Genomic DNA, 25,746 nt, shown 5'->3' with positions numbered 1-25,746 from the left:
GATGTCCGAAGTTATTTTAATAACCAATATGAGAGACTGATGGGTGGACTTTTGAGCCACCAAACATATTTGTTGAAACAAATACTTGTTCTCCTCCTATCAGAGGATAGGAGATGTCGATAAACTCTATATAAGTAAATCATCTGCGACAGAGGTTGCATAAAAGGGAAAGGTTGAGCAGAAGCTCATATCTGTAAATATGCTCACATTGAATGGAGTTTTCATGTTCCGGGTATATGCAAGAATCTTGTATCTTTTTCTGTTGTAGATGGTAAAAGATTGAAGATCTTAATTGAATCCGAAAACCTTGTTGTAACCAAGGTAGTGATTTTTAAGGAAAGGGTTAAAGACTAAGCTTAAAGGAAAATCTAATGAAGTGAACATAGTTGATTGTTGTGCTTTCTTTTGTGTGATTGAATGTTTTGCATGGTAGACTTAGAACCTTAATCATATGTCAATGCATAAAATAGCTAGCATAGGCTACGTACCCAAATTTATTTTGGATTTTGAACACAAAAGTGAAATCTCTGACGAATCAAAATATGATATAAAACCTTTTAGCAAAATTGTTTTGAGTAATTCTAAACCCTTAAAATTAATTTAGTTAGACCTAGTTGACATGAAATCAACCCAAATTAAGATGGTAAAAGGTGGTTCATAATTTTCTTAGATGATTGTACGAGGTACTATCTTGTATACTTGCTTAGGGGTAAGGATGATGCCTTACAAGCCTTAAGAGTACAAGTAGAGTGCACGTGCGTTGCACGTCGTCAAAGCAAAAGTCTATTCTATCCGCATTTTTCATTCTTGAAACAATTTCCGGTAGTGTTCATCTTTGTCTTTAACCTGCGATTTCCGCACTTCTTCGGCCTGTTCGGTTTAAAATTGAAAAAAGACTACATTAAATGTTGTAAGCTTAATCTGGAAAAAAAACTAAACCCAATTCTTATAAATTTCTACAGATTCTCATAACATTATTAAGAAATGAATGTAAGGTTAAACTAACATGCATGTGACGAATACACCAAACATCATAACAACTCAAAGATCATCCTAATTTAGTCTTTCCTACTGAAATTCTTTTTTTCCCGCTTAACACCTAACACAACTTAAACTAAGTATACACAAAAGCCTATCTTTTTAATATGACTTTGATGTGAAGTGATGCAATTCTGATTAGCTACCAAAAGAAAAACTATTAAGTTGCTTTGGCCAAGCACAGGTTGTGTACCTGTCACACTTATGCCAGCAGACCCCAAGATATGTACTTGCCCAACACCGTGTACCATCGAATGCAGGAAGTGGATGCTTAACTGGGAATACACCTACAAATAGAAATGACAGTAAATCATCATAACATCATTTAAAGAAAATGTGACAGTCTTCCGGGAAATAAAACTAAATTGTATTTATGAACCCTAACATCTAATCACTGTTTTGGTGTCTATTACTATGTGAACCTTACAATCAATAATTTCAGGGAAGCAAATGACCCAAGCAAAGCTGCTAGTTCAGGTGATCAACTTATTTTACCCTCTGTTGAATACTAAGGTCATCTTTATAGACTTGCCTTGATAATCACTATTAGAGAATCCATTCTGAGTTAATGAGTTGGGGTCAAAAAAGTATTGACTGCACAAAGGCACAATAAACTCTAGCCATAACCTTATAATGCATCATGTGCAGGCCCAAAATATTCCAACTTATATTACACTTAGGAAAAAATAGACTTCAAAAATTACTATTTAGAAGAGTAACATACCTTGCCGGAGGTAGAAGAAGTCTTGAGGAATTATTAATGTTACAGCCTTGATGAGATGAAAATTCGTCGGGGTCTCCTATATGTCATTGTCCTGCATTCCAACCCAAATAATCGTTGTTCCTTCAGTTGATTACTGTCACTCAGAATACTACTCAAAACAAAACCCTAATTTCTCGATGGACTACTTCAATCATAACAATTATAATTTTCTTCAAATATTTCAGATTAATTAAAATAATTGAAACCGCTAATTGCATTTGCCAATCTAGTGTTTCTTAATTCAGATTACAAAATCACTCCTAATACTACATATAAACAAACAAATTATCAGAAAAAACCTATCTTCTGCGCAAATAACTGAAGTAACTGAAGTAACGATCAATAATTAGGATTCAGGAATCAGATACCTAATCGAAAAAGATGAAACCCAATCTGAACCACCATCTTCATAACCATCGTTAATATTTTCGGGGGGAAATCGACATTACCATCTTCGATTACGAAAATCAATCGAGTAAAATCATGAACTTCATCATTATTTACATGAAACCGAGCAGAAATCAAACACAAAACAAACAAAACCCCTAAAATTTATAGAACCTTAGAATTCCATATGACAACATAAAATATCAACATAAAACGATTCTTAACTTTAACTTTTGGGAGTGCACTTACCTAATCGAATAAGTGAAACACAATCGATTGAATTCTTGATCTCCTTCATTAATTGTTCGAACCTAGTCGAAGATTCAATTGTTTGGGTTTATCTGTTTAGAGAAAAGTATGGACAGGGAAAAAGAGAAAGAAGAACGATCGAAGAGACAAAAGAGAAGAGTTCATGAGAAGTCCTTATTCCATTGATGGCTTCCATCTCACTTCAATACATACGATCCAACAGGTGCGATGGATAGTTCAGATGGAAAAATCTTTTCCATCTAACGGATGAGTTATAAATACGAATTATATCCGATGGCTCTCGTGAATAGTTCAGACGGAAATCCTTTTCCGAATTTCTCCCAATCTGACGGCTGAATTTTAAAATAGGCAAATCTGACGACTATAAAAATAGAGTTTTAAGATTCTGTTGTTGTCATTAGAGCAAGTCTTATGGTGGAAGAGTTCCATCTTCCATCTTCCACGCCACCTCAGCATTTGGAACCGTCGATGGAAGTGCAAGTGTACTGGTCGAACAGTGAAAACGCTATTTTTAATAGTGCTAAAAAACGCTATTAAGAATAGCGCTTTTTTCTCAGCCGTTAGATTTCAACAACTCATCCTAAATCTACGGACAAAAAAAAAGAAAACACTATTCTTAATAGCATTTTCTTAGCGCTATTAAGAATAGCGTTTAATGCTATTCTTATTGGCGTTCAGATGGATTCCACGAACCCTTCCACGAAACGGTGGAACCTTGCTTGGATTTTCTGTGGAAAACCCCAACTTGGAAGCCATTAGACTTGACATTCCATGGTTTTTCCACACTTGGAATAGGTTGGATTCCACCATAAGACTTGCTCTTAAAAAGGGGGAGATATATAAACTTGAAATCGAAATAAAAGTATATGTTACCACTAAAAGGGTTATGAACGTGATGGCGAGTACGAAATTCATCTAGGAGATTGCACCTCCTTATTCACCATAGCCTAATGGTATAGTTGAACATAACCATTCAGGAGATGATTTATGCCATGTTGATTAGAGGATTAACCGCCAACTTGTGGGGGGAGGTCGTCCTCTAATTTTGTTATATCCTGAATAGAGTAATCTTTAAAGGATTGTATAAAACTCCGTATGATTATGGAAAGATAAACAACCTTCTTATACATACGTCAAAGTGCGGGGGTATTTAGATAAGATATCATGAGTACCCTACTGTATATAGTTTTTGGGTTGTGAGTCCTGCTTTTTCTGACATTGGTGTGAATACTTTTATGGAGTCTAGGGATGTTGATTTCTTTGAACATGTTTATTTTGAAACATGTCTCTCCTTAGGGATGTACTGTTAATTCCCTAGATGTCTTTTCAACTAGTCAGAATTTACCTTCAAAGGAAGATGAGTAGAGTTGATCACAGGAGAAGTAAAAGGATTAGAACTGAGACTTCTTACGGATCTGAATTCATAATATGCCTAGCTTAGTCTGAGCTCCAGACTCGTAAAGAATCCATAACATTTACTGAAAACCCATTATGGTAAGAAGCTTCATTTAGTGAAATGGACTCAGTCCGTCAGAACCAGACTTGGGAGCTTGCTAGGTTACCTCCTGGGAGTAAGACCATAAGATGTAAATGAGTCTTTAAGAGGATACGTAAGGTAGGTGGAACTGTGGAAAAATATATGGCTAGGTTGGTAGCTATAGGATATAAAGTAAAAGAAGGTGTAGAATTCCTTGATTCTTATTCACCTGTGACGAGAATTACTTCCGTTGAGATGCTAATTTCTATTGTTGCCATAAACAACTTAAAGATACATCAGATGGATGTTAAGACAAGTTTTCTAAAACCGTGAATTAGATAAAGAAATCTGCATAGACCAACCTGAGGCTTTTTAGTGAAAGGTTGCGAAGACAAAGTTTGTAAGTTGAACTAATCCTTGTATGGTTTTGAAATAAGCACGTAAACAGTGACATGGAAAATTTGATCATGTGATAATGTGTATTGGATTTAAGTTAATGAATCTGACAAGTATATTTACAAGTAACTTGTTAAGGATGCCTGTGTGATTGTATGTATGTATGCTTGTATTTTGATGATATGCTTATACTTGATACAAACATAGATGTGATTGATTCCACTAAGAACATGCGCTTAATGAGAACGTTGAAAAACTTAGGCCATGTTGATGTAATCTTAGGGATGAGGATTAGAAGATAATATAACATTATGTTGAATTTGTGCTTAAGAGATTGAATCAGTTTAATTGTAAGCTTGCTTGTACTTCGTACGATTCTTCTTGTAGACTCAAGAAAAATAAGGGTAATGAAGTATCTTAACTTGAATACTTAAGAGTTATAGGATATCTGATGAATTTAATGAATTTTAAGAGTCTAGACATTGCCTATATTGTTGTTGATGGTGGTTTTTAGTTTAGGGCGAAAACTGTAAAAGTCTGTCTAACTGACCCGGTGTCAGAAATAGTAGACCTTGATATGTCTATATTCCGCAAGGAGTCGGAAGAATATATTAAAATCTAATGAGTGACTATGCCGCTCTTCATATTGTATTGAAACTCAAGCTCCTAGATGAATTGTTCACTGGTATAGAGCCTAATGAGTATTTAATCTCTCGCCTGCATTATTCACTAATGTATGGCTTGCTGAGTATTTTCCTATGCTGTGTTCCCCAGCTGAACTCTTAATATTGACATGACATGACGATTAATATTCGCTCGCATCTGGGTACCACGAATCTCCCAAAGTGTCAGGATTAAGATCTGCATGAAAATACTTATTCGGAAGCACGCTGCGCTTCTCTCTGAGAATAAAATTAGTGATTTTGTGCCAACGCACAGAAATCAACAAAATTGATTAATTTTGTGACAGCTCGCAAAATTCAATTTTTTAACCTAATTTTACCAATTTACAAAAATTAGGTTTTTGCGGCCTGCGCAATATCTCGAACCCTATTGGTCGAGATCAAACCTAGGTAAGCTAGGGGATTGATCCACCATGAACTAGTAGGAGCAAAATCCTACCAAAAGTCGAAAAACAAGAAATAAAGAGGAATTGCGGCAGTTAAAGGCAGCAGGAAGATGGACGCGGACGCGCCACTTCGCCGGCCGGTTCGCCCTAGATGGCTCCGCCGTACCATCGGCTGGTCATTCCCATGTTGCTTCCTGCCGGCCCGGCCCCTCTTTCCCATCGACCAATCAAATCGCTCTAAATACACAGCCTACACTTTGAATTAAAAGTAGAAGTTGGCTGGTCGACACGCTTAAATCCTTTAATAAACTTAATCTAGACTGTCCATGACAGTCTTAAAATAATCACGACCATGCGATTTAGCCGGCCAATTTAACGAGCTTGGCCTCCTCCCAGCGTAACAAGCGAGCTCCATGGTGTTCACCGACGGGCTCACTACTATTCCAACCAATCAGAATGCTCTTAGCCCGCCAGCAACATTCCCAATCGCTATCCATAAGTAGGCTAGTCGGCTATTGAAAAGGGTTTTAACGAACTAAGACCCCCGTGATAGTCTCAAATTCATCAAGGTCGTCCAACTTAACCGGCCTAGTTGGATGCCTTAGATCTTGTTTCAAGCGGCCAATAAGGTGCCGGTATGCTCACCGACGACCAACCTTAGCCCTGGCCGATCGAGCTCTCCCGACCTGCAGGCAGCACATCAAATAGAATAGCCTAAACAAGGTTGGCCGCCCAACGTTCAAAACCCTAATTGATGTTAATGACAACATATTATTGTCACAAAACGATCTTGGCCGTCCAACTTGGCTAGCCAAGTCTACTGGCCAAGATCCAATTTTAGCCGGTCAATGAAGTGCCAACATGCTCTCCAACGGCCTGCCTGCAGCCCTGACCAATCGACTTGCTCAAGCTAGCAACCAGCGCCTCAAATCGATTAGCCCAAAGTAGGTTGGCCACACGACTTTTAAAACCCTAAATTAAACCAACAACAGTACGCAACTTCCCCAAATCATCTCGGCCGTCTAACTTCGCTAGCTGAATCGACCGGCCTAGATCTTATTTTGGGCGACCAATAAGATCTCACCGTCACCACCGGCCATCTCCCTTCCATGAGGAATGATCGGCCAAGCCACAACCTGCCTACACGGCTCCCAAACGGTTTCCCAAAGGTGGATAGTCACGCTGCTTACGGGAATTTTAATAGATTCAACGGCATCCACTAACTGCCGCAAATCATCTCAGCCACTCAACTTGGCTAGCCGATTTGACCGGCCTAGATCTAATTTAGGACGACCGATAGGATGTTAGAATTGTTACCATCCCCCACCCTCCTATAGGGACCGACCGGCCTACCTTGGGCGTGCGTGCATAACTCCTAGCATCTTCCTGAAAACGGCTGATCATGCTCTTTTTAAGACATTAAGATCCGCGACTAACTTAAACGAGCTTTACACAACGATGCTTTATGAACATCGATTATTTTGAGCTGCTTGCTTAAAAGCGATGCTTTATATGCATCGATTACAAATGATGTTTTATAAATATAGATTCCACAAATGATTTTATTATTTGACCAACAAACATTACGTATTGTTTTAGCGGCAAGTCTCACAACTTGACCCACTCAGCAGCTTGCTGTGTATATTTTTCTACAAAATACTCGAGACATCAAACATGTCACAAACTGGGGGATGCTTATCGGGGTATTGGTCTGGCGGTTTACAGCGTGCGACGAGCAACGCGCCCATTACGAGAAAGTGACAAGAAAGGCGGACGATTGATAGCAGTAAAGGAGTAGTGTGGTGTAAGGCTGGCCGGTCTTCCCTCATGATAGAGATGTGATTGTCACCACTTTAACACGATCCCCATATCTCCACTACTTAACTGCCTCCACTTCCTATGAGATCAGGGTGCGCTCAATCATGACTTGTATAAATAGGATTTCAACATATTTCGACAAAAAACAAGTGTTATCAGTATCCAAAAAACATATAAAGAACTAATAGCTTACATTCTACAAGCAAGTTCCACATTCTGATACAAGTCATAAAACAACCACACCTTCAGAGTTAACCTCTTAACACCTTCTTTGCTTCCCTCCCTAAGATCAACCCTTTTCCTTCGTTTTGTGACCGAAGCAAGACTGGAACGACCATTTCTTGGTTTATGCCAGAATTGTACAGATTGATCTCTCGAATCTAAAGTACTCCCATGCAATGCATTTGTTTAGGGTTTAGATTCGTTTCTCGGCGGCACGCCCAAGTTTACCATTTCCAGCAGAATCAGTTTTTACCCCAAAACAACTGGCGACCACAGTGGGAGATTAATCTCTCGGTTGCGAAATTAATTTATCAATTTTCAATCCAGTTATCTCAATTTCGAGATGGTGGATCTTAGGTCTGGGTTTGTTACCAATCCTGATGCTGCTGGCGCTGATAATACTCCTGGCGCCACTGTTTCTGTTGCCAACACCAATGTACCGCATGCCAGCATAGTCAACACATCTCATGGTGTTATATTCTCTATCACCAACACCAGCAGCACCAGAAGCATCCCCTTTGGCGTGACACCTCCTATCACCAGAGCCAGAGCCACTGCTACTCCTAATATTTCTTCGAGCATGACACCTCCAATCATTACCAGGGTTGCTACCACTTATTCGTCAGGATGGGAGATTGGAGGAGCCAAAGGAAACCAATCTCCCATTACCATTGTCGATTTAATGGAGAGACAAGAAGTTATTTCCAAAGCTCAGACGGATATGGATACAACTCATAAGGAGGTACTCACTTTTCTAAAGACACTAACGGAAAGACTACCGCCAGAACCGCGCCAACCCCAAATGGAGCAAACAAGGAACACTTTCATGACTCCTGGTGCAAGTACTTCAACAGGGCATGTCGAAGAAGCTCGTGTATCTCCTAAACGATCATCAAAAATGAATCAACAATCTATTTTTATCACATGTGAGGACCTGGAACGACTTCTCCAGAATCGGGGCAAGGAAAATACAGCTACCAGTCATCAACACCAACCTCCTTATCCTCCTGACGTGGAAAGAGTTCCTCTTCCAAGAGTATATTCTTCTCCCCATTTCTCCCTTTATGAAGGTACTGGTAACGCTCGTGAACACATCTCTCGTTTTTTGGAATCACTAGGGGAGCATGAATACAACGAGGTCCTCCACCTGAAAGAATTATCAAAATCACTCACTGGAAGAGCATATACCTGACACAACAACATCGCACCAATCAGCATAGCCAATTGGTGTGAGATGGTTACCACTTTCTACAAGAAATATTTCTTTATGTCTGAGGAAATCACTGTATCAGACTTGGGAAGGATGTTTCAGCGAAACAATGAACATCCAAATAATTATGTCAAGAGATTCAGAATTCAGGCGCTAGATTTTCATGAACCAATGTGACGGAACATCACCCGTCTATCGCGCTTTACTGGAGAACCTGCGCTTCCAAACATTCTTTGAACTTAATGAAGCTGATAAGCGGTCGGATACAACAACACCAGCCTTGCTGGAAAGAACCAGGCTCGCCAGGAATGAAGATGCACGTGAGACTCGAGGAAACAGAAGTCTCATCAACAAACAATACAACACTCAACCCTCTGTAAGCGTGGTGAGTGAAGGGGGAAAGATAAAAGCTCCAGCTGCAGAACAACAACCCAAACGTGCGACACCAGTGCAATAGACATCTCAACCCTGGAAGGCTGCGACTAAGACGCCTGTACAACAACAACAAACCGGAGAGGCTGCTCTAAACTTCTCGTTTACGATTGAAGAGGTAATCGAACTCCTAGAAGCATGGATTCAAGATGATGCTATCAAGCTACCTCCTCTCAGACGTCCACCAACCGAGGAAGAAATGGCAAATCTTAAATATTGTCATTACCATAGATTCGTCAATTACCCAACCAGTGATTGCAACAAATTGAAACACATTTTCAAGGAGAAGGTGGATGCAGGAGAACTTCAATTAGGCACTGAAGGAGTTCACAGAGATCCTCTGCCCATCAGGAGCTGCATGATTTCTGGGGACTCCGTCCAGAAAACATGACATTCCATGATTGAGCATTTATGTGAGATTCTGTATTTCTCCAAGGCAGCGTCAAGACATATTTGCAGCCACACATGAGGTGTGGGAATTAGGTTTCCCAGTTGCTAGAGTTTTCTCTTATATAGTAATTCAAATCATGGTTTGATAACTTTGTAAAAAAGCAATCAATATTCACCGTTGGATGAAAACCTGATATAAGATTCAAGCTAAGTTTGCACAAACCAATCCAATATCTCTCCACCGTTAGATGGCCTTAGCTTGTTACACACAAATGAAATATACCTTCATTTAGATATGGGTAACCGTACCTAAACGTGTATATTGAGTTGGCTCGATAACAGTTAACCGAAGTTATTCGTATGAACATTTTTGTCTTAACCATGTTTATCTTAACACTTCTAGATCAAATGATAGTCAAATGAATCTAATTGTGTTACTCATAGAGTTGTTCAATTATTTATATTCTCATAGAAGTATACAAGACATAATTGAAGCAAAATCGGATTGATTCAAAAGAATCAAATCATGAACACTTTAGCCACGGTTTGCAAAGATTGCATTCCTTAATATATAAATATATTTGTTCATGAGTATGAAATCATACTTAACCGATTTTAAAACTTAATCACATAAGTTTGCAAACGGGTACGCAAACTTAAGTTCCGGACTTTGATCTTTTCCGACAGTTCGCAAACGGGTACGCATACCGTTCCAGACCGCATTCAGGTGAAACAGTTTGCAAACGGGTACGCAAACTTAGTTCCCGGACTTTGACAGTTAAAACCGTTCGCATTCGGGTATGCATACTTGGTTCCCGTACCTGAATTATTCTTACAACAGTTTGCATACGGGTATACATACTTGTGCTATATCCAGACAATGATTAATTGTTCTAAACTCCCATTTTAATCATTGAAACATTCTTAGAAGACAATAATAGTTGTCTCACACAAACTATTAGCTTATAAGCTGTTAGAGCACTTCTCGTTCGAATTCGCATGCGTTGCTATCTCAAGCATGTTTGTCAATGTTAGTGATCAAAACTATAAGTCTTGATTTCTAGCCTATTTATAGATGTCTCGGACTAGGACATAGTTTGTGTAGTTGAGCTTAGACTTCATGACGCTTATCACTTGAAGACGAAGAACTACTAAGGAGAGCTTGTGTAACTTCATCGACAAAAGGTATGTGGAGACCTAAACTCATCTATCACTTGGAAAGTCTATTTCTACCCTATCTCCTATATTGAGACATAAGTCATGTTACGATATAGTTTTCTCTATACACATTTGAGATTTCGAGCTGAGTATATCTCGCTTACATATCTCTCGAAATATGTGTTGGTAAGCTTTCGCTTCGACCAAGTTCATCTTATATCATGAGAAAATTTCCGAGTAACATCTTACATGGTTTGTGGGATACAATCATTTGGTGTAAGACTTGGAATGTTTCGATAATAATTATTTCAATATCTTGGAAATTGCTTTGATGCTAATAGTGTGTGAAAACGACTATTGTCATTATAGAAGAATGTTTCAATGATTGAAACAAAGAGTTTAGAATCCTTTAACAATCTTTGGATATAAGCATAGTGTGGTCGCACATTAGTGTATAAGTCCAAAACCTGGAGCCTAAAGTATGCATACTTGTGTATATACTAAAAGGTTGTAGGAGACTGGGTAAGTATGCGTACCTGTACGCATACTGGCGGAAGTTCACGTCCTTGAATTTCTGCTGAGTTTGAAAACCAAATCCAAACTCATCCGGTTACCTAAAGTACGCATACCCGTATGCATACTGGCGGAAAGTTCACGTCCGTGAATTTCTGCTGAGTTTGAAAACTAAAACAAACTCAAATCTGGTTACTTAAGTACGCATACCCGTACGCATACTTAAGTGGTTACTTTCTAAGATCAGTTGTACATGAACCTAAAACATTTATCAATAAGGAATGCAATCTTTGCAAACCGTGGCTATAATGTTCATGTATCGATTCGAGTGAATCAAACCGATTTTGCTTCAATTGTGTTCTTGTATAAATGCATGCGAATATAGCAATTGAACAACTCTTTAACTAGTTTCATTTGAGTCATTTGAACTAGTTCTGGTTAAGATGAATAAGGTTGATATGAGAGTAATCATATGGCTAACCTTGGTTAACTATTTGTTAAGCAACATGGTGTACATGTTTGGGTATGGTTACATAAACCTAAATGAGGGTACATTTCATTTGTGTGTAACAAGCTAAGTTCGATCTAACGGTTGAAAGATATTAGATTGGTTGAATCAGGTTTTTCATCTAACGGTGATTATTGAATGCTTTGTTACCAAGGTAACTTGGGTTGCAAACCCTGATTTGAAAATTATATAAAGGAGAACTCTAGCAACTGGGAAACCTAATTCCCACACCTCATGTGTGTTACTAGTTGCTTAACTAGATTCGATTCTCCTTTAACCTTAGGTTTCTTCCCGAGACCCTGTAGGTTAACGACTTGAAGACTTCATTGGGATTGTGAAGCCCGACCCAACTATTCTCTTTGTAGTTGCACGATCTGATCTTGTTGTTTCTATCGTGATTGAGTGCAATTGTAAAATTGGCTTGAGATTTATATCTCCGATAGGCAAGATAGAAAAGTAATCACAAACACCTTCGTCTCATCGTTTGTGATTCCATAATAACTTGTTTCGCTAGTCGATTAAGTTTATTGTGAGGTGATTGATAATACTAGGTTGTTCTTCGGGAATATAAGTCCGGTTTATCAATTGGTTCCTTTTCACCTTGATTTATCAAAAGACGAAACAAAAACTCTTGGGTATTTCTGTGGGAGACAAATTTATTCAATCCTATAGACTTTTATGTGTGAGACAGATTTGCTTATCAAGTCTTCGACTTTGGGTCGTAGAAACTCTTAGTTTTGGGTGAGATTAGCTAAGGGAATCAAGTGCGTAGTATCTTGCTGGGATCAGAGACATAAGGAGCGCAATTGTACCTTGAATCAGTGTGAGATTGATTAGGGTTTAACTACAGTCCAGTCTGAAGTTAATTGGTAGTAGGCTAGTGTCTGTAGCGGCTTAATACAATGTGGTGTTCAATCTGGACTAGGTCCTGGGGTTTTTCTGCATTTGCGGTTTCCTCGTTAACAAAATTTTGGTGTCTGTGTTATTTCTTTCCGCATTATATTTTGTTATATAATTGAAATATCACAGGTTGTGCGTTAACATCAATCAATTAGAATATCCAACCTTTGGTTGTTGATTTACATTGATTGACACTTGAACATTGGTCTTTGGTACAGTTCTAGTAATTCCTCTTATATTCAATCGGGCTCGCAGAATTTCATTTGCTGATTGTGGATTGAATTAAGAGTTAGAGTTATTAAACTCTTTAATATACATTATTCTAGATTGATTCTGACTGTCTAGTTGATTCTCTAGAAAGTGTATTGAAGTAAGTCCTCTCAGATTGCCAAACGAATTGTTGGGTGTGGTTGTTAGACCCCCGCATTTTTATAAGCAATTTTCAAGTGATCGAATGATCAATACGAAACATTCCGAGTCTACATCAAATGACCGTCTCACATAAGTCATGTAAGATGTTACAAGGCAATTTTCACAAGATCATCTTTTGAATTTCGTCAAGAATAATGATGAACGTAGTTAAAGCAAAAAGCTTTCCAACACATTTCGAGAAAGATATAAGCGAGTTAAACTCAGCTCCAAATATCAAATGTGTATAATGTAATGTTTATATGGCTATACGACTTAGTCTCAATAGGAGATATAATAGAATAGACTTCTGAGTGATAGATGAGTTCAAGTCTCCACATACCTTATGTTGATGAAGTTCCTCCAATCTCCCCTTAGTAGATCTTCGTCTTCAATCGATGAACGCCGTGAAGTCTAAAGCTCAACTACACATTCTATCCTAATCCGAGACATAGCTATAAGTAGACTAGAAATCAAGACTTATAGTTTTGACAACTAAACTTGAAAAACAAGATTGAAATAGCAACGCTTGCGAGTTCGACCGAGCAGTGCTATAACACTATCATATTACAAGCATCTTCATTCGAGCAATCACTCATACGTATCATCATTGGAGCAAATCGAAAATCCGATAACATTCTCTCTTACGATTATGTTCAAGTAGTTATTTCATTCATAATTAGAAAAAATTACCATCCAGTGCTTACGGCGGAACATGATTGTCCCTCACTAAGCATGTGACTTAATGTTGATGGTGGATTTTCGACGAAGGCTAACATCTTAAAATCATAATTTTGCATATCTCATAATGCATGAACGAGTACCCAAATGCATAAACGAGCATTCAAAAATATGGACGAACGAGGAAACTGATGTAGTTTTGAAAGTGGTAGTAAAGTTCGTTCAACTCGGACTTGATAAGACTGGATTTAAGACTTAAAAATAAAAACAAAGAAAATATATATACAAAAGTTGTCACAATATCGAGAGAAACTGAGACTCAGGATTCCACCAAACTCATAACATAAGGTTCATATGTTAATTATTTAAACAATTATAGCTCAATAAATAAAGACATGGACTCTTATTTTTGCCAAGGAAGATTCTCAAAACATTAGTTGTAAATCCTAAGCATGGGACATCAAAACATCTAGGAAAGCATGACCCATCAAACGAGATGACAACTAATTAATCAAAATCATGAATCAATTTAAAATAGTGCAAAAGTCATATAAGAATTAAATATAATTACCCATGTATGATATTAGGCTTCCTCCGTCATCCCAATATTGGGTTTTACCTAGGGCTGTCAACGAGTCCGGGTCCTCCCGGGTATCAATGGATCCGGACCCGGACCCTATTTATAAAAATCGGATCCGGTTCCTAGCGGTTCCTAAATTAGTGGACCCAGAACCGGACCCGTTTAAAACCCGGGTACCCATCGGTTCCGGGTACCCGTTGGGTATTAAAAAAACACACATAAAAGTTCAAAATTTTGATGTCTTTCCTTTTTTTTTTGCTTGAATCAAACTTATTTCTATAAAAATTTGGTATTATTTCTTTATTAATGTACTAAATAAAGATTAAATATAAGAAGAAATGAAAAATGAGAAAAAAAATTCAAAACCAAAACTAGCAAAATACTTGTAATTTTGCTAAAAAGAGGGAAAAAAGAATGAATAACCGGGTACCCGTTACCCGCGGGTACCCATCGGGTATTACCCGTTCGGACCCGTTTAGATTCGGGTCCAATCGGGAAATTACCCGTCGGGTCCTAACTTGTTAATGGGTCCAATTTTGGGACCCGGAACCGGACCCTATTCGCTCGGGTCCGGTTCCGGTTCCGGGTAATGGGTACCCATTGACAGCCCTAGTTTTACCTCTTCAAGGTGAAAACATGCTCAAAATATTTATCCATGGCTCCAACGTGTTTGAATAGAGTGAAAATACAAGAAAAAGATAAAACAGATCAACTGCAACGTTTATAAGCGTTACAGACTGACTGTTATAAAGGACTACAGAGAATATAAGACTGCCTTCTAAACGATACTTATTTGTTGCAGTAACTAAACTACACCTCTCTGCGACTAACTTAGGGCGTCAGTTCTTCTTCTTCTTCCTCCTATTCCCTGAAAGTGCAGAAACGACTCTGCAACTTTCTTTCTCCGAGCAAAGACCTTCGTTGGCTCTCCCGTGCCTCTCTAAATTCATCCCAAAGTCTCGACCCCCTTCTCTGACCTATCCCAACTCCTTATATACTCAACAGTTCCCCAAATCACTCGAGTTAATCTTCGTTTTCTTCACCCACAATCCACGGGATATTTTTCTTCTTTTGCACGGAAAATAACTCTCTGGGATAACTTCTTACCTTGCTGTCCGTCCGTCTGTTGCTGTAGATATCTCTCTCATTGATATAGTAAATCTGCAAAGAGATATTTTCCTTCATGTTGGTCACGTATCTTCCATAATTAAGATAGAATACTTCCGAATATGTCTTCCCTGTTTTGATTAAAACTCTCTTAAGTAAATATAGGAGATGATCATTGACGTCCATATACTCTCTTAATAGTTCACGTATCTTCCCAAGTTATCAGCAGACCCTAAAATGTTTTCACCTCCACTGTTTTATCGAAAACCAATCAATACCCTTCCCTTTTCGATTTTGATGTATATACCCCTCCTGTTTTGTCGTAACAGGTTGTTACTACTCCAAATCAGCGAAGAAACCCGACATAAACTTGCCCTAGTCTCGCCTGAAATTCCCATGAAAGTCCATGGGCATGTTTTGCATCATCTCGATGATCCAGCCAATTCTGATCGATGAGAAGACATATACCATCCCTGTTTAGCCAAAACAGGCCAGTTCAAAGTAATTCTGGTGATTGAATCTCCCTGGAACACGTTTACTAATCGAACCCTAATTCTGTACGTGAAGAACAATTTTCCCGCCAAAAACCATAAAACTTGATTCATCTCTTGCCGATTATCCAGCCAATTCTGGGCGAAACTAAGACCATTACCAGCCCTGTTTAGTCTTTAGGAATAAACCCATTTGATTTCAGCCATTGAATCTCCCTAGAACAACTTCAATTCTTCAACCCTAATTTGGTGCATATTTTCCCTCCAAAATTCAAAATTCAAATGAAGAAGATGACCTTCCCCTTATCCATTTGAGGGGTCCGAATAGCAAGTGTCCCCCGGGGTGTCCCGCGCAACTTTTCTAACCGATTTTTCCAAAAATGTTTATTGGCCAAAAATACCTACACACACATAAAACACCATAATAAGTACAAAAATGAGCACTATCAATATATAGAATCGAGACAAATTAGACACAAAAATGTGTCTATCAAATACCCCCAAACCTATTATTTGCTAGTCCTCGAGCAAAAATAAAATAAAATAAAATCCTAACTCACTGACGCAGGCATCGTCGATTGCATTTAACGTATGCAATAAGCCTTTAAACCCCTAAGTGTCCCTGGTGGTGGAGTGTTGTCTCCGGAGGGCTTACAAGAGGTATACCCACAAAACCTTTACTCCAGACCCTAGCTATCTACACAGAACCTTGGAAGGCACTAAAGAATCTCCTTGGTTGGCATACTTATTGACTACAGGAGGAAGCATCCTGATGCGAAATTCCAATTGCTGTACACGAGTTTGCACTCAAGCATACTGAAATTCATATAAAGTGACAGAGCTCTACTCAGATAGTTGCACTACGAACATCAATATCAGGAGTCAAAACTAATCACGTGGATAGATCAAGAAGATGGATATAGAAAAACATAAATGGTTTTGATGTTTACTAAGTGAACGGCGTTTCCCATATCTGTCTGAAGGCCTCCGCCAAAATGAACCTATCCTAATGGATTGAGATACTAGTCTGACTAATATCAACACAACTGGCATATACAAGGGAACCAGTGATTAATAATCCTAACTCTAGGTCAACACAGCTGGCATATACAAGGGTACCAGTGGTCGACTTTATTGAATTTATTTCTTTTGGTCAAATGGTCTGGTCTCAATTTTTTTTTCATGGTATCTTAATCACTCTAATTCACCCTAGCATTGGTAACAACTTGAATTGTGAGCCCCACCAAATCACTTAGAAACATATTTAAAAAGAAAAAAAAAACAGAAGTGAAAAGGACTCAACGAGATATGGGGAAACTACCATGTTATTCCTAACAACTGAGCTCTGTGCTTTTATGAATAGACTCTTTAGATGTTTCCATCTAATCAGATTGGTTCCTCAACTCCTACAACCAAAATGCTTCCATCCACTAAGATTAGTTAGTGCGATCCTTAATATGCATAAATTTCTAGGCTCTGGAGTTTATTTATTGCAACTAAAAAGTTTCTCCCATACCCCCAAACTTAAATCTAACATTTTCCTCAATGTTCTAAAGATAAAATTAAAAGCATGAACAAGGAGAAACTGTTACCATTTGAGGAAAAAGAGATAAGGAAAGTTATTACCGTGTTGCATGAGATTGGGTTACCTCCCAAGAAGTGCTAAGTTTAACGTCTTCAGCCAGACATAAGAAAGGATTAATCACCTCGTATCATAAAGTAATAGCCGAAATATCTGTGGGTCATCAAAACCAAATAGAGCTATCACAAGTAAAAGGAATCTGCAACATGCCAAGAAAATTGACAAATAAAGCGCACCCTTGTCTAGTTTCCTGTTTAAGACAACTACATCTAGCTGTGGTTCAGGTTCAGGCTCTATGAAAGGGTCTAGATAAAATATTTTCATGCGTTGGAATTCCTCAAAGCTAAGATCCGGTTCAGGTATTAGAGTCTGGAAAAAATCAAGTAAAAAGTTAGAAGCACATAATAATAACCTGAATAATTGTGGATCCTTAAAGTCAATCATTTTTGACTCACACAGCTGACCACAATAAGAGTGGTGGTCTTCCTTACACAAATATGTCGATCCTAATCTCCTAAAGTAATTAGGTTTAGTCTCAAAACTTAATAATTGACACATATGAAACTTATACGTTCCCACAATTGGTCGAAAAATATTTGGTGGGAAAACAAAGTCAATCTGGATATCATAGCCTGGGTAAACCACATCAACCAGAGATGGGTTTCTAACAACTGAACTTCCTTATGGACATCACTAGGTTCAGGAAAACGTGTATGAAGATAATCTTGTAAAATGGTTGAGGCACATATGTCAAGTCCCAAGTGAGGGACCTTTCTAATGTTAAAGCACATGGAGAATGATAATCACCCCCAAACTTAGAGTTTTTAGTGTCTCTAGAAAGACTAGTCACAACTTCCCTAATTTCAAGGTCATCTGATTCCTGAAAATGGTCAATTGATTCTTCTAAGTCAGGTTCATCCTCACTCATCTCTACGAGTTCACTTTCTTTGTCTAAGACTAATGTTTCTAAATTGCTAGACTCTAAAAAAATATTCTCAGAAAAAACTCGTTCCTGTAAACCATTATTAGCTTCGTAATCAAAAGGAAATACTACATTGTCTAAAACGGGGGTATCTCTAGTTAAATCCTCGTCCTTTTGAATAGGTGAATAATTATTAAAATTATTTGGATTTGAACTAGAAACATTATCATTATTAAGCTCAATTGGAGTAACAAATTCCTGATCACTATGCCTACTTATTTCAAATTCTTCATCAACACTATCCTCATCATAATCATCATTATAATAACATGAAAATGGTTTAACCTCATCTAAACAAGTAGTGTTACCAATTTTATCCTCGTCATCTTGATTATGTGAATAACTATCTTCATTTTCAAAGGTACTATTGGAAACAGTATATTGGAAATTAAGAGCACTTATGTTCTGGGCCTCTAACAAAATATTTTGAGTCGACTTACATGACTTCCTGATTGAATCTAGGAAAGAAAGTTCACTCGTTGCATTGCTTTCGTCCATAACTAAGTTATTCATTTCTGCTAACTTACGTGTCGACTCAGCTAACTTACGTGTTGACTCTAGTAGAGAGGAATTTTGCTCGTATGACCGGTTGGCGTGTGGATAGTAATTGGGCTTACCATGGTATGGAACGTAACCTTCAAAAGGATGATGTTCCCAACCATTATTCACACTATGGTCAAAGTAGTAACGTCCATTTTGAAACTCAGTCTGATATTCGTTGTATTGGCTATTGTAATACCAGTTCGACATTCTATTGCAGGGGTGTGAGTTGTCACACAAAATAAAACCCACTGACAGGGGATTCGTGGGTGGATAGAATCTTACCTCCCGTACCAGACGGGCGATGAACCGTTGAAGTCGACTCAGGCCACCGACTCCGATGTCAGTGTACGAACCCGAGGGGCCGAGACAGTATCGTAACTGTCGTCCTTCCCTGTAAACAGTTGATATTTAATTTTGACCCTTCCTTAGGGTTTAAAAAAATAATGTCCAATAATGTCCAAAAAATAAAAATGTCCAAAAAGAAAAAGAAAAATTACAAAAACAACACCCTATTTACAGTTTCTAAAAATAAAACAAAATAACTATATACAAAATCTTCTTTTTCACTCCTTTCGGATTCCTCTTTGCTTTCCTTCTTTGGCGATGCTTTCCTTTTATAACACTTTTTCTTCCCTTGTAGCTTCGCTCCAAATCTGAAAAGAATCGAAAAATACCAAAACGCGTAAAAAAGAACAAAAAATAATAAAAATAAAAAGAAACCTAAAACAAATCTAAATACAAGTCCGCGTCGGCGGCGCCAAAAATTGATGTAGTTTTGAAAGTGGTAGTAAAGTTCGTTCAACTCGGACTTGATAAGACTGGATTTAAGACTTAAAAATAAAAACAAAGAAAATATATATACAAAAGTTGTCACAATATCGAGAGAAACTGGGACTCAGGATTCCACCAAACTCATAACATAAGGTTCATATGTTAATTCTTTAAACAATTATAGCTCAATAAATAAAGACATGGACTCTTATTTTTTCCAAGGAAGATTCTCAAAACATTAGTTGTAAATCCTAAGCATGGGACATCAAAACATCTAGGCAAGCATGACCCATGAAACGAGATGACAACTAATTAATCAAAATCATGAATCAATTTAAAATAGTGCAAAAGTCATATAAGAATTAAATATAATTACCCATGTATGATATTAGGCTTCCTCCGTCATCCCAATATTGGGTTTTACCTCTTCATGGTGAAAACATGCTCAAAAAATTTATTCATGGCTCCAACGTGTTTGAATAGAGTGAAAATACAAGAAAAAGATAAAACAGATCAACTGCAACGTTTATAAGCGTTACAAACTGACTGTTATAAAGGACTACAGAGAATATAAGACTGCCTTCTAAATGATACTTATTTGTTGCAGTAACTAAACTACACCTCTCTGCGACTGACTTAGGGCGTCAGTTCTTCTTCTTCTTCCTCCTCTTCCCTGAAAGTGCAGAAACGACTCTGCAACTTTCTTTCTCCGAGCAAAGACCTTCGTTGGCTCTCCCGTGCCTCTCTAACTTCACCCCAAAGTCTCGACCCCCCTTCTCTGACCTATCCCAACTCCTTATATACTCAACAGTTCCCCAAATCACTCGAGTTAATCTCCGTTTTCTTCACCCACAATCCACGGGATATTTTTCTTCTTTTCCACGGAAAATAACTCTCTGGGATAACTTCTTACCTTGTTGTCCGTCCGTCTGTTGTTGTAGATATCTCTCTCATTGATATAGTAAATCTGCAAAGAGATATTTTCCTTCATGTTGGTCACGTATCTTCCATAATTAAGATAGAATATTTCCGAATATGTCTTCCCTGTTTTGATTAAAACTCTCTTAAGTAAATATAGGAGATGATCCTAGACGTCCATATATTCTCTTAATAGTTCACGTATCTTCCCAAGTTATCAGCAGACCCTAAAATGTTTCCACCTCCTCTGTTTTATCGAAAACCAATCAATACCCTTCCCTTTTCGATTCTGATGTATACACCCTCCTGTTTTGTCGTAACAGGTTGTTACTACTCCAAATCAACGAAGAAACCCGACATAAACTTGCCCTAGTCTCGCCTGAAATTCCCATGAAAGTCCATGGGCCTGTTTTGCATCATCTCGATGATCCAACCAATTCTGATCGATGAGAAGACATATACCATTCCTGTTTAGCCAAAACAGGCCCGTTCAAAGTAATTCTGGTGATTGAATCTCCCTGGAACACGTTTACTAATCGAACCCTAATTCTGTACGTGAAGAACAATTTTCCCGCCAAAAACCATAAAACTTGATTCATCTCTTGCCGATTATCCAGCCAATTCTGGGCGAAACTAAGACCATTACCAGCCCTGTTTAGTCTTTAGGAATAAACCCATTTGATTTCAGCCATTGAATCTCCCTAGAACAACTTCAATTCTTCAACCCTAATTTGGTGCATATTTTCTCTCCAAAATTCAAAATTCAAATGAAGAAGATGACCTTCCCCTTATCTATTTGAGGGGTCCGAATAGCAAGTGTCCTCCGGGGTGCCCCGCGCAACTTTTCGAGCCGATTTTTCCAAAAATGTTTATTGGCCAAAAATACCTACACACACATAAAACACCATGATAAGTACAAAAATGAGTACTATCAATATATAGAATCGAGACAAATTAGACACAAAAATGTGTCTATCAGAAACTTATGCAAAATAGGATTGCAAAATAATAAACTAAGAGGCGTACGGGACGCTACCGTGGCCGGTCCCATGCCTCTCCCTTTTGTTTTTCACCGTATTTTATTATTTTCCTCATCTCTTGAAAACTCCCTTGTTTGATCAAACTTCCTCGTTTGAGCAAAACTCCTAGTTTCTCCACATTTCTTTACACGAGGATGAAAAATAATAATATAAAATAGCGAAGAGCGTCATGGGACCGGGCTCACCGTCCGGACGACCATGCCTTGTCCGTGGCCAGTCCCGCGCCTCCCTAGTTCCTTATTTTATTATTAATTCTTCTCTCATTTCATGAAATTCCCTCGTTTGAGCAAAAACCTATATTTTTCCATATTTCTCCAATATTGCTCAAACTTCCAAAAAGTTAAATGGTCATTCGGGCTTCTCACAACAAATATTAAAATATCATTATTTTAATATTCTTAAAATATTGGCCGCGCGAGCAAAGTCCTACTTGAAAATACGAGGGTACCCAAATATACCTCAATCTAAAAAATTTCCACATATAATTTCTTTCTCCAAAAGTGATTACCTATGGACTGAGTCGAGATAATACAACAAATCGGTTCACACTTCGTATGATCGTCTATGGATACGAGATCGAGACAATACGACAACAAGATAACTTGCGTGATTGACTATGGATACAAGATCGAGACAATACAACAACGAAGTATGATTACTTGATAATAGGTTCAGACTTTACCAAACACTATAGGATTGCTATCAAGTAATTAGGAATTAACGTTTGTGTATTTTACTTCTAATTATATAAAAACAATTATAATTGCGGAAATAGAAAAGTAAAAGACACAACAAGATTTTTTTAACGAGGAAACCGCAAATGCAGAAAAATCCCTGGACCTTGTCCAGAATTGAATACTCTCAGAATTAAGCCGCTATGCAAAATCTAAACCAACTTCGTATAGTTGAGACCAAGCAACTAAACCTATAGACCTAGTTCCCTCAGTATCCCTGCGCTTCCAACTTGTAATAGGTCACGCACAACAACTCCTTTGGTTCGTATTCCAAACAGTAAAGGAACAACAAATCTGTTTGGTAACAACTCTTTTCACACAACGTGATATGAGTTTGACAAAAGACTCTTCCGTTGTTGATGGTGGATTTTAGTTCAGGGTTAAAATTGTAAAAACCAAATTTAATATGCTGACATCCTGCAAAGGATAAAGCCATTTGATAAGTGATGAGCGCAGAAAACCTCTCCGCTTTATTTATTTGAAGCAATTCAATAAATATACAAAAATTCACCTAGAATGGTGCATGTAGCAACAATCCCAAGTATTCTATGAATTTATAGCATTATTAATTAATGCATGATTTGCATAGTATTTCCTGTGCTGTTCTCAGCAGAACTCTCATTATTGGCGCGACATGACAACTGAGTGTTTATTCTCAGCAGAGTAACATGAATCTCCAAGTGTCGATAGTGAGATATGCACGAAATACCCGTACAGGCTACACCATTTTCTAACAAAGAGAATCTCGTATCGGCGTGCTTTAATTTGCCCGATCGGGCATATTTAATTACCTAAGGGAAATCTGGACTATCCGTATCAGTCTCAGAAACGATCACGGCCACGCAAGTTGACCGTATAATTTAACTAGCCTAGATGAACCCTAACAGGAGCAGGCAAACACCGTGATGTTCACCGGCGGGCCCGCCTATGCCCTAGCCGGTCGAACACCACGCTATACCCCTGACGCCTGTCAAACGCCGACCCCAAAGAGGGATGGCCGCGTTGCTTTGGGGAAGGCTCAAACGAGCAAGACCGCTCAAAGCAGTCTTAAAATCATCATGCCGTCCAACTTCACCAGCCTGGTTGGACGGATTAGATCATCCCATGATTGATCAGTGAAGCGCTAATGCACATTAGCGGGCCTACTCCTCACCCACCTGATCGGTTTTCTCACGACCCATCCCTAGAGCAATGAACGTTTGCTCGAAGTGTGGCTGACGTGATGCTTAAAGGGTCGTGGAAATCCCACTAGCGTCTTAAATCGATCACAACCATCCAACTTCGCAAGCATGTTTGGATGGCTTAGATCACGCCTAGGACCATCGGGAAGGAACACATAAGTCCACCGTCAGCCCAACATGGGCCCCAAACGGTCAGTCTCCACAAAGGAGGACTATAGCCTGCCAAACCGTTTGGCCAAAGTTGCGCACGCGTGACTGATCCAAAACCCTAATTAGGGTTTGCGGCATTACATATATGTCGCAGTTTGATCATGACCATCCACCTTCGCCAACTCGGATGGAGAGTATAGATATAGACTAAGGAGGTCCAGAGAGCATCAACATGATCAACGTGGGCCCACCTGCGCATTTAATCGGTCGGCCAAGGTGGACCATGGCCAGGCGCCTCGAAATGCGCGCCCAAATATGGCATGCCGTGGCCCCCTAAAATCCTTTGCGGCAAAGGATTTATGTCGCAAATCGATCACGACCACTCATCTATGCCAGACAAATTGAGTAGCCTATATCGCACCTCTGCGAGACAGAGCGGCATGGACTTGTACACCGGCAAGCCGTCTACACGCATGCCCGGTCGGTCCAACCAAAAACTTTGTCCATGCTTGATTTCGGTCAAGCTAAAGAGTGATGCTTGCGCACCTCTTTAAAACCTAAAAATCCATCAACGGTCACAAACATGTGTCGCAGATCATCTCGTCCGCCAACTTTGCCAGCTTGGTCGGACAGCCTAGGCTAAGAGTTAAACAACCAATGAGGCACCTTGGTGATCACCGTCTGTCACTCTACCACAAGGAGTGATCTACCAAGGGATGGCCCGCCCACGCGGCCTCCAAACGATCACTCGAAGATGGTTGGGCATGCAGCTATTTTAAGACGCTTAATCCGCGACTTACTCCGTTAAGCTTTAAAACAGCGATGCTTCATACATATTGATTGTATTCGATGCATTACATGCATAAAGTATACACGATATTTTATGAATATCGATTTCCTAAATAACTCAGTTATTTAACCTAGCACCGTATGCTACTTCCTGTGGGTCCCACGATCCACTCATTCGAGACATCAAGCATATCACAAACTGGGGGATACTTACTGGGGTATTGGCCTGACGGTTTACAGCGTGCAATGTGCAACGCGCCATCATAAGAACGTGTCAGGAGGCATGGACGGCTAACGATGATGGTAAAAGTGGGCAAAGACGTGATCGTGTGAAAATCACTTGCACGACCCCACTACTCCGTAACTCCACTTCCTCCACTTCCTACGAGATGAGGTTTGCGCTCAATGACTTGTATAAATAGGTCCTTCACCTATTTCCAACACAGACGGGAAAAAACCAAGTGTTGTCATAGTATTCAGAAAACACCCAGAACTGTAGCTTACATTTGTGCAAGCCAGTTCATCATTCTGATACAAGTCATAAACAGCCAACACCTTCACAATCTCAACACCTTCTTCGCTTCCCTCCCTAAGATCAACCCCATCTCCTTCACTTTTTGACCGAAGCAAGTCTGGAACGACCATTTCTTGGTTTAGGCCAGAATTGTATAGATTGATCTTTCGAACCAAAACCTCTCCCGTGCAGTGCATTTGTTTAGGGTTTAGATTCGTTTCTCATCCACACACCCAAATTTACCAAAACCAGTAGAAACAGTTTTCACCCATAAACAATTGGCGACCACAGTGGGAGATTAATCTTTCGGTTGTGAAGTCAATCTCTTCAATACCCAATCCCATTTGGCTGATGTTAAAGATGGTTGGTCTTATGACTCCCCCAACAATTTCAAATCCTTGTCGAAGTTCCTCCAATGAAGATATCCCCATTCCCAATGGTGTAACTGCAAGAATCCCAACACTGATCGAGTTAGCGCGAGCGCAGGAGATTCACACAAAGAACTTGGACCTGATCAAAGAAACAATAAACGGCATACTCGATCTCCTCATCAAGATGACATCAGATATGAGCGGTTCCCCTGTCACAGAGATTTCTACGCTGGGGACTGATCCTCGCAACGATCCTCCTCAAGTCAATAGTTTCACTATGAACCAAAGGACGGTGGACCAGTAAGCAGCTTCTCTAGTGGAAAGTTTATGCGAACTTTTACAGCTCTCGAAGA

The 25,746-nt window shown here is 39.0% G+C and overlaps 1 long non-coding RNA gene across 1 annotated transcript; it reads right to left on the bottom strand.

Moving 5' to 3' along the window:
- Positions 1–519: 519 nt before the first annotated feature.
- Positions 520–2,616, bottom strand: LOC113327561. The gene is made up of 4 exons (XR_003349022.1): positions 2,438–2,616; positions 1,763–1,853; positions 1,232–1,325; positions 520–870 (listed from the first exon to the last, which is right to left on the bottom strand). It is a non-coding gene; the product is annotated as an uncharacterized LOC113327561 (long non-coding RNA).
- Positions 2,617–25,746: the final 23,130 nt, after the last annotated feature.

This window comes from Papaver somniferum, unplaced genomic scaffold, assembly GCF_003573695.1.
Source record: "Papaver somniferum cultivar HN1 unplaced genomic scaffold, ASM357369v1 unplaced-scaffold_103, whole genome shotgun sequence".
NCBI classification, from domain to species: Eukaryota; Viridiplantae; Streptophyta; class Magnoliopsida; order Ranunculales; family Papaveraceae; genus Papaver; species Papaver somniferum.
This window is presented reverse-complemented; position numbering and strand designations above follow the sequence as displayed.